This window comes from Hippoglossus hippoglossus, chromosome 6 (assembly GCF_009819705.1).
Source record: "Hippoglossus hippoglossus isolate fHipHip1 chromosome 6, fHipHip1.pri, whole genome shotgun sequence".
Taxonomy (NCBI): domain Eukaryota; kingdom Metazoa; phylum Chordata; class Actinopteri; order Pleuronectiformes; family Pleuronectidae; genus Hippoglossus; species Hippoglossus hippoglossus.
The window spans coordinates 13,339,397-13,350,340 of NC_047156.1; the positions used below are offsets into that span (position 1 = coordinate 13,339,397).

General features: G+C 41.8%; 1 protein-coding gene across 1 annotated transcript in view; it reads right to left on the reverse strand.

The window, feature by feature from the left end:
• Positions 1–7,364, reverse strand: part of sema4ba (sema domain, immunoglobulin domain (Ig), transmembrane domain (TM) and short cytoplasmic domain, (semaphorin) 4Ba) — a 51,218-nt gene extending 43,854 nt beyond the window's left edge. The window contains exon 1 of the mRNA XM_034588425.1: positions 7,166–7,364. The gene's annotated coding sequence lies outside the window, so the exon portion shown is untranslated. The remainder of the gene's footprint in view (positions 1–7,165) is intronic.
• Between the last annotated feature and the right edge of the window lie 3,580 nt (positions 7,365–10,944).

Genomic DNA, 10,944 nt, shown 5'->3' on the forward strand with positions numbered 1-10,944 from the left:
GATCACCTGTTTAGTTTTATTTTCTTGAACAAATACATATTATCTTATTTAATTAAATAAATAATTTATTTAAAACCACACATTTTAGCTTAACTTCCCCACTGCTGACACACTGTCTGTCTGATGCAATAAACCAGGATGTATTGAATAGGGCCTCGGCATATAAAACTTTAAAGTATGTATTTCTCCAAACTCTGCTAAATTGAAACTTCATAATAATGTTAACATGGTGTGGATCGTGCTATGACATCCTGTGTAATGGCCTGTGCAAACTCTATCAAAGGCAAATGAAGAAGATGCTCAGAGCTGATGTATAGAGCAGAGCCACAAAGTCGTTCTAAAATAACAAACACTGACAAGGACACAGTTTCCAGGCCACGACACCTAAAGTACAAGAGAAGTGACGCAGAAAAGTCTCAGAAGGGACCGTTTCAGGAGCCGTAAAGGGGACACAGCTTCAACGAATCACATACTGCTCTTTATGTTTTATACACAAAGCTTAAACATATTCAATCATAATAATAACGATGATTAAAACTATCTCAAGTATGTAATAAATCCAACAAAATCTCATACACAGAGAAAGACATACACATATATTTTTATTGCTATGCCGATGAATGTACCCTGAAGTCTTATAAAAAGTCCTCAAAGCAAAAAATGTTCCCAAATATCTTCACATGCCTTCTCCAGAAATATTTCCAGGGTAAATAGAGAGAAGTGTGAGATGGCGGGGTGTTGAGACGGGGACGCCTGTTACTAAAATAGCAGACGCTAATTATACACTTTAGGCAACTGTTAAGGAGGGAGGCGCGAGGCCAAGTTTGAGGTGTTGGGACGCTGAACGTCGGCTCAGTGTTTCTGTTCAGAGTCGAGATTCCACGCGGTCACCTGAGACGTACTCGGGCCACAGCGAGGATACTCACTGGATGTCTTATTTGGTCGGTAGGATACCCCCCCACCACCCCCCCTCCCTGGTAACGCACCTCTGGTTGAGTTGGACCACCTGCCGCTGCCGTGCAGACCCCACTTTTGTAAACAGTCCACAGAATATGAAAGACCCCCCTCCGGCAGACGTCTAAACACGGGGCTCAGACCCGTCAGACAGACGGAGACCCTGTGATCCTTCAGCGCCTGTGACCCCGTTAATGTGGCTGTTCTCAAAATGTCACTTTTCATTGCCTGCACGCTCCGTGACTCTACGACACAAAGTGCACCCCACCAGTTACAATTAGAAAACTCGGAAATGCTCAGTGGTTGGTGAAGGTTAAAATTACTGTGAGTTGGGTACTTGAGAACAATTTAATAAATTTAATAAATTGAGGGTTATTGATGAATAACAGATGAAAGAGATTCAAGCATGATGGGTTTTGAGAAATGAGATTGAACATGAGCAGAATCTGCTGTTTTATACAGAAAATTTTGAATTGAACCTTTTCAACATAAAAAGAGATAAATATCAAACATTTGCTTTTGGGATTCCACTGGACCACATGGACATGCAGGTTTGATCCTTTCTCCTCAGCGTGTTTTCGCACACGCAGCCGACAGAAGTGCTGACAGGTCACTCCATATAAATGAATAACAATCGAGGAATTACGGCTCTGCGATAAGCCCTCGTGTTTCACATATTAGCTTAATGGAAACACACCAGATAGCAGCGCCGCGCGACTTAGAGTCAGTGAGGCTGACAGCAGCAGTGAAGGCAACAGAGAAACGCTGGGACCCAACTCTCAGCTTCATGCTATCGCTTACAGACGTGCACAACCTCACAGTGTTTGACTGTTCGATGGAGATGAATCTAACTTTTACTGCAGCAACGTGGTAGTTAAACAACACTGTCCAGTGTGTTGAAACCATACATTGTATACAAAGATGGACGACATGACTACTGCACAAACGTGACGCAAAATTAAAGTTATTTTATTATTATTTTTGACATTGTAGATAGTTTTTATGTTCAAGTGTTCTTTATTCCAAAAAGGTTGGTTTCAAAGTGTTACTTGATGCTTTAAAAATGGGGCGGAATGTCATAATTGACGGCTGAGACTGACAGTTGCACGCATGTATTGGTGGAACCTCGAAAAAGCAACTCCGTACCTGAACGCCACTGCACAGACTCCAGCTCCAAATGTGCAAGATGCCAGCATTTGAGAATATTTTGGCTTCATTTCTACGCAGTGGGATGAAGTGGAGTTGCGTCGTCCGTCTTTTTACACAGTGTATTTATAAAGCACCTTCATTTTGTGATACATGTGTCATAAAAATGTGATAAGTAGAAAATAAATGTGTTCACTTCCTCATTTACCTGTATCATAGCAGCTACTATATATAATCAGTCTTTACTCTGAAGTGCCAAACCTTGTCTTTTTTTCTTATTCTCAAGAAAGCACAAAATCACTTTGAAAAAGAAGCGGAAATATTTCACCCTTTAGCAAAACACTCTGCTGTGCATGTTACTGGTTGTCAGTAGTTGCATGGTAACAGCCGGACCAGGGTCAACAAGCATCTGTTCGGAGGTACCAGCTGAAGGGAAAATCCAAGTAAACAACTTGAGTTCGGAAGCAAAATAGGGATCAGACTCACAACTACTCTGTCAAAGGGTTTCTTTGTCCTCACAACACTTAAATGTGACCTTTGATTCTTCAGCGTCAGTCTTTATATAAAACACAGACACTGGTGTGTTGCATTTGTATATGGGGTGGAAGTAGCGTAGATTTTTTTACACTGAGTGAAATAAATCATTCTTCTTTAATTACTTATTAAATGTTTGCACTTGAACACACACTTTCTATATCTGGAACTGGAAAGGAAACATCTGTTTTGGGTCCAAACCCAAGACTCCCCTTTAAATGGAAACTTTCTATCCAATTCTAATTTCAGCAAAATTTGGCTTAACATTATTATTATCTTTGGAAACTTTAAGATCTGTATATGAATTTAAAATAAAGGGTTTGAACAAGCGTTCTTTTTTGCAATGACTACAGACCACCACTTGTTATAAGGCATCATGTGATAAAAGACCTTTCACAATATCCAGCATTCAGGTGCATTTTAGCATTTCGGTGACCTTAATTATCTTTCGACTCGTTTAAGTCGATTTTCCAGCAAACAGCGTTCACTCCTGCTTCTTGAATGTGAGCATTTGTTGCTTTACTTTGGCTGATGTGAAAGAAAAGTAAAAAAAAACATTTTGGAGAGACGGTTTGTCGCAACCAGAAACTGTGACAGGACACATTTTTCACAAATTTTTTACAGGAACTACAGGAAGTACAGGAACTCATTGGGAGTTTTTTCACCGTTTAAATAAATGAAATATAATATTCAGAATTATGTTTTCATTACTGGACAATAACCTGAAACTAAGAATCTTCCTGTTTTCATTAGCTTGAACGAACCCTTCATGTCTATGGAGGGTGGGTCTTTTTCCACAAAGCCCACCATAGAGCACCGCCATGCTTCTACATGTTTCTAAACCAAATGCTGGCTTCGAGGGGGAGCTTATGTATTTTTATGTTACCTGAGGACCACAGTTAATTCTCCTACAATCAAAGTGAGGAATTGATTTTCACTGTTAGATGCCATCAAATCCTCCATCCTGGTCCTTTAGAATAACCGTTACTTGCAGCCCTACATTAAATTGAAATTAAATTGCTTCTTGAACAGAAATCTAATCGTAAACTCAACGCGAGACATTTATAAAAGGTGAATGATCCGTCAAGAAAAGCAGCAACTGAGGTGACAACCATGTGATCCACAACTGAGGTGAGAGACTCATTCTAAGCATTGAGTGGAAGTGGTGTACATCACGTTGGATGGTGTGTAATATACCCAGCATGTGATCTGTCACACTCATCTCAGATTGTCTGGTGAGGGATCTTCAGGTTTTTAGTGCTTTGGTCTGTTCAGCCCAAAAAAAAATGGCGCTTTGATGGCTCGGCATGACACGAGCGAAGGCATCACTGCAGCACCTCTGACACAGTAGCTCTCCAGCAGAGAGGGATAGTGGGATAGAGTGCCCTCTGGCAGGGAGGTGATGCCAGTTAGCAATCCCAGGGGTGTGTGTGTGTGTGTGTGTGAGAGCGTTTCAACCATCTATGTGACTCACTGCTCGTCCTCTCATTACACTGTTGCGCACATGCTCATTTTCTGCATGTCACCATCCTATCTATTAGTCACTCGGCTGAAACCACAACTGGAGTTCCCAGAATTACCAGTCACATGTCTACTAAATCATCCGCTGAGTACGTGACTTTGGAATCATGCTCTCACTCAGGTGCTCGTGGCTAACCTTGTCTAATCTCTGTTTATCTTTACGACGACAAACACGGTTGTAATAGTTTTAGCCGCCAAGCTATTGATTAGATTGAATATTCGTCAAAGCAGAGCCAAAAGCTCCAAAGCAAGTAAAACCTGCTCGGAATTCAACAAAGCAGGAGGAACAGCTCGGACGCTCATCAGGTGGCCCTCCATGGCCGTGGCAGCAGCTCAATTCTCTTGTATTCTCCAGCTCAAGGCCCCTCCCCCACACATACATACAGTACATACCCCCACAGCCACATACACTAACAACCATGTCCTGCTCTGTTCAACAGAGCGCAAATTCAATCAAGCAATTCTTTCCCTTCTCATGGCAGGGAATTTAGATCCACTGTAGTCCAACAATATCTGTATGATTCTCAGAGCTCATGTCAGAGTGAAGCTGTGAGTATTATAAGACCTAATTTATCGTGGAATGATAGAAATTAACTCCAGATATTGTATATGTTCTGGAGGGGCTGTATGTGAGAATGCAAATAAAATCAGCTGCTCTGGGCATTTTTCGCAATTTCTCCACCCAGACCCCAAAGTAAAATGTCCAGCAAATGTACATGTGATGGCCAAGTAAGAATGCAGCAGGAACATGTTTGGAAAATTCACGACAAGGGAGTGGGCGTGTTGATGATCTTTCTAACACCTGACGGATGCAAAACTGAAAAAAAAGCTAAAAGAATACAAATATCTCCGGATGAAAAAGAAATGCCAAACACACAGAAGATGGAAAGACGATGAGATAGAAGACCTTTCGGTGATACGGGTCCACGCTGGTGTTGATGTGCTCTCAACAAAAACATAAAACGTGCGGTTGGACTCTACCCGACAACACCTATCGTCTGAAAGCTCCGGAGCCGAACAATCTCTTGCTACTTTCTTCATATATGAAATGCAAACTCCAGAAAATGTCAGGACCCACTCTATAGTTCATGTCCGATAGCGGCTTATGTCTCCTTTTCTGCTTCTACTGAAGTGGCTATATGTACGATTTTGCTATTGCTAACTTAGCAATGGCTGAGTGCATGAAACGTAATTATTTTTGTACAAAATATTGTCTGTGTTGGTGAGAATTTGTAGCTTTTTAAATAAAGTTACAACTGTGTTTTAGAAGAACGAGCATTCGTCACTGTTTTCTGTTATGATCTATAAACTATAAACTAAAATGATTAATCAAGAAGATTTGCTGCTACAACCTTACATGACGTATATATCTCAAATTATGACACAAAATGATGTATAATCTGAACCTATTCACGACTATACAGGAAGTTCTGGTGCTACTCTGATCTCAAAAGGTTTTCCTGTCGAATCCACATCAGACAGACGTGAACAACAATATATTTACATAAACAAAACTATAAAGTGAGCAAGTTTTTAATTGCTTTAAATCCCACAGCACATTTAAGATCAGAACTCAAAATCACACCCAGTGGCCATATGCAGGACATTATAACAGCGGTGTAGTGACGTCAGCTTGTCTTTCAGGTGATACAGACGAAGGTGAAACTGACAAGAGGAACTGACTGCTCTCAGTCTCTGCTGATGTCTATTAATTACATACATAATGTGGCTACATGGCCTGTTATTCAGAAAGCAGAAGAATAATGGTCTCTCAAGGATAATGCTCTGTGTCCCCTGTGTCTCAAAGACCAATTACATCCACTGTAAACATGACCGCTTCCCCATGGGGAAATCATAAAATGACCCTGGAAGTACAACATGGTTCCTCTGGACTTAATAATCCAAGCAGGGACCTTTTTTCTACAGAAATCCTCCCGATCCCAACGGGCTAATGAGACATTAGACATGATTTGGGGGGGTAGTTATTCCATCAAGCTGATTACAGCAAAAAGGGAAATGTTGTAGTCCTAATGCACTGAGTGGAAATGACCTGATGAGATGAATGGATAGCATTAGACACAAAAAAAAGAAAAGAAGTGGAAATGAGTGATGACTCAAGCACAGGGAAAACCCAGGATGAATTAGTAATAAGGCACATCTACATGTGGGGCAGACGAGACATGAAATATTAACTCTGCTCCTGATATAGTGCAAGAGTTAAGGTTAAGCAACTATGGATACAAAATAAAAAAACCTCCTGTACATTTGCAACCAGCAGCAGCACTGTGGTCCTGTGCTAGAAATACACCTCCAGTTAAAAGACAGTGGGAAGAGGAGGAAAGTGTTTGCCTCAGCATCTACGTAATGTTCTGTAATTCAACGTTCATCTGTGAAGCAGTCCCCCCAAAAAACAAGAATCTGCATTCAGATCACATTGACCCACCGCATCATTCATCTGGGCTACATCACTTTCACTGAACACGCCCAGTTTCTGTAGTGCAGGCGAATCAAAGTGAGACATATGCTCCGTGGAAGTCAGATAAATATATATCCCGTGCAAGAGATCAAACAAAAGTACAGCCGTGTTTTTATATTTCTAAAAAAAAAATCTCATCCTATAAGTGGAGCAGAAAAGGCGCACAGTGATCTTTACGCACAGAGGAGAAATCACTTTACAGTAATTGTAGCTCTCCACGACACACGCTGAATTACCTCTGAGCGCGCACGGGCATCTGTCTCATCTTTACCATGGAAACCAACACCACAGTACAGTGCATGCACACACACACACACACACGCGCGCACACGCACATAGGGAGAAATTGCCATGGCATCCAGCGCCGCGGCGACAGGAAGCTTTCAGCCACCAGACCAATTTACTCCGCGGCGGCAGCAAACTGGACACTCAGTCATCCTCCTGTCTCTCACTCCCTCATCTCTTACTCCCTCTCTCTCTCTCTTTCCCTCTACGATGCATTTCTTTTTGCCATGCTGTTGCAGAAACAATTACCTTTCTTGCTTTTTCAGCTGAGGACAAGGTCTTCTCAGTTTTCAGAGGAGTGGCTCTCTCAGTCGAGTGGTGTCAGGAGGAGAAGACGCGCTGCAGGGGTCCCGAGAGATGCCCAGGGATGCGGCTGAGCAACCGGCACCGCAGGCACGCATCCACCACTACCACCAGTGAGAGCAGCGGCAGCAGATCGGAAGGGGAGGGGGAAATATAAAAAAAAAAAAGCAGAGAGAAGGTGGGGAGGGGGGGTTGCTCTATCAGCAGCAGGAACATTACATCATAGGCTGCCTCTGTGGAAGGGTGGGAGAGGAGAGGAGTGGACGGAGGAAGGGAGGTGCTCCTTGTAGCAGCAGCAGCAGCAGCACTGTGTCTGTCCCTGCTCAGATCAGCAAATGTCCAAATTCAATATTTATGATTCCGTAATGGTTAAATGTCCTCAGTGGTTAGAGGCAGACCCATGAAATAATTAGATCAACTGTACTTAATCATGTACCATCACTGGGGACTGTTGTCAGAGTGGATATAATATGATGGGCACTGTAACATGCGTCATACCTTTAAGGCAATGTGTGTGTGTGTGTGTGTGTGTGTGTGTGTGTGTGTGTGTGTGTGTGTGTGTGTGTGTGTGTGTGTGTGTGTGTGTGTGTGTGTGTGTGTGTGTGTGTGTGTGTGTGTGCAGGACTCTTCAGTATGGGACAAAAAGCAAGTCCCCATAACGTAAATCAATACATTAAGTTTAGGTTACAGTTAGGTTTAGGTGAGGTTAAGACTAGAGTAAGGGTTAGATTAAGGTCAGGTTAAGGTTAAATTTAGTTCAAGGTTAGAATAAGGATAGATTAAGGGTTAGATTAAGGTAAGGTTGGGTCAGGTTAAGGGTAGGTTTAGTTAAAGGTTAAGGTTAGAGTCAGGGTTAGATTAAGGTTAGGGTAAGGTTTAGGTTAAGGTTGGGTCTGTTTAAGGGTAGGTTTAGTTAAAGGCTAGGTTAAGGTTAGAGTCAGGGTTAGATTAAGGTTAGGGTAGGTTTAGTTTAAGGCTAGGTTAAGGTTAGAGTCAGGGTTAGATTAAGGTTATGGTAAGGTTTAGGTAAGGTTAAGGTTAGCTTTAAGTTAAGGTTGGGTCAGGTTAACGGTAGGTTTAGTTAAAGGTTAAGGTTAGAGTCAGGGTTAGATTAAGGTTAGGGTAAGGTTTAGGTTAAGGTTGGGTCTGTTTAAGGGTAGGTTTAGTTAAAGGCTAGGTTAAGGTTAGAGTCAGGGTTAGATTAAGGTTAGGGTTAGGTTTAGGGTTAGATGAAGTTTAGATGTAGGTTAAGCTTAAGCAATTAGTATCTATGGTTACAGGAAGTCTCAATCAAATTAAGTCAAAGTAATGTCCTCTGAAGTCGTGTAGACACTGTGTAGAAGGTAATGTAATTGATGTATTGAATTAAACTGTTCATAAAGTTGTAGAATGTTGACTCAGCACTTCCATCTCTCAACTTCAGTCTTCTCTCACTCTCCCCCCCGAACACACTCTGTTCACTTGTGGCTGGAAGATTTCTTCACTTGACTGCGTTGAGCTACTTTTTTGTTCAATCTTGCGTCCTGTTTTTGTTCTGCTCTGTGATAGACAGCATCAAACCTCCATGGACCACAGTGACGGCAGCAGAGGGATCCACAGGCCCATCTGGGTCTTGTTTGGGACCCCCATCTATTAGCAGGCTCAGCAGATCTGCAGGTCATATACAAGTCTCAAATTGCTTTTATGGCAGAAGTTTACAGGCTCTGGCAGACGAACCAGCTCCCATCTGCACTCACTGCCGCGGAGTTCATTGACTTTATCACTTTAAAATAATACATTTGAATAAAATGCAGTCCAACTGCTTTGTTTGTATGGGAAATCCGGGAGCTCAGTGACTTGGAGAAGTTTTATGCAGACCTGCACTGTCTTTGGTAATCAAGGACGAGCAATGGAAACCATTAATGAATTCAGATAGTAACTTTATTGCCTGTGATGATATGAAAACTTATAACTTATATGAAAAAATATATGTGTTTATGAAAGTGGACCTCACAAGTCCTTGATGCTATAAACAGAACCCCATATTTACTAAAAACTGGCATGGAGACTAAAGCTTTGAATTAATGTGATATTTGTTATAAGGGTCAAAATCTTGGGGTTTTAAGGTTAGATTCAATTTAAGTTAAGGTTAGGTTAAGGTTAGGTTAAGGTTAAAATGCCAGGGTAAGGGTAAGTATAGGCCAGTAATAATGGTTAAGGTTAGAGTAAGTCTCCAGGAAATCAATGTAAGGCAACGTAATGTCCCCTGTAGTCATGGAGACACGGCTGGGTGTGTGTGTGTGTGTGTGTGTGTGTGTGTGTGTGTGTGCGTGTGTGTGTGTGTGTGTGTGTGTGTGTGTGTGTGTGTGTGTGTGTGTGTGTGTGTGTGTGTGTGTGTGTGTGTGTGTGTGTGTGTCCACTGAATATAGAAGCCACACAATATCCACTCTGTGTGGTAATTCAATTGCGTGACCTGTGCTTGCTCACCACTGCTCACAACGCACGCTGATATTCAACCTCGAGAAAAGGTCATGTGAGATTCCTGAGTTGTGACTGGATCGGTAAAATTATTAGGACTTAACATCTGCTCATAATGATCACATGTAAACTTGTCTGTCACAACACATTTGGGTTTTAAGCTGCTGTGTGAATATGCAGATGATTCAAGCCACAACTGGTGGGCAGCGTCTGACCATAATAGGACGGAAGTAATGGTCGCCGTTTCCCAGTGGTCAGCTGTTAACCACGGTTTCATGCTGGTCCACCACAGACCACTGCCACTGTCAACAATAGTCAGTCAAAACCACATGTTCTCAATCCAATTCCTAACCAACACACCAACACACACACACACACACACACACACACACACACACACACACACACACACACACACACACACACACACACACACACACACACACACACACACACACACACACACACACATAGTACACACTGCAATAAGCACATTACTGAAGTGGGCTGAACAAGACATGTCTTCTTTGACGGGTACAGCCAGGAGTTGTAAGCTGAATGCAGAGGCCACACCACCATCATGTCTGAACTAACAGTGCAGTGGAATTTATGCAGACATTTCCATCATGCAAATTACTTGTTTTGTCCAACCTACTGTCCATAAACATATTTAATATCATTCTATCAAAGGCAACAGAGAATGTTTAAATACAATTATTAATTATTCCTCAATTTACGCAAAAAACAAACTTTCAGCCAATCAGAAAATGGCCTTATTAAATTTAAATAGCTGTAATCGACACTGAAACAACTGCAAACTCGCTAAAAATCAACCATCTCTGCATCTCTTAAGACCGTAATCCTATTGTTTCGGTTTTACATTATGCATTACATTATGTATTTACTGTCCACGCCTCTCATTGGTCCCTGTAGGCGAACGTTTGCAGCAAAAACTTTAAATCAACCATAAACTACCTGCAGATATCAACCATAAGAGAAACAGACCAACTGAAGACTCAAAAGGTTTAGTAAGAGTCAGAGGTTTTAAACCACAGCTTATTGTAATTACTGGGAAACCACTTGTTATTATAATACTGGTAATAATGCCATCAGCGGTGCATAATATATTCTGTGGCACGGCAGTCGATTAAACAAACAGACTGTCATGTGCTGTGTAAACAGACGTCAGCCCTGTTCTCTCGTTCAATGTGACATCTGCCACAGGCCAAACAATTTAGAATCTGATAAATGGGTGAAACAAAGATGTA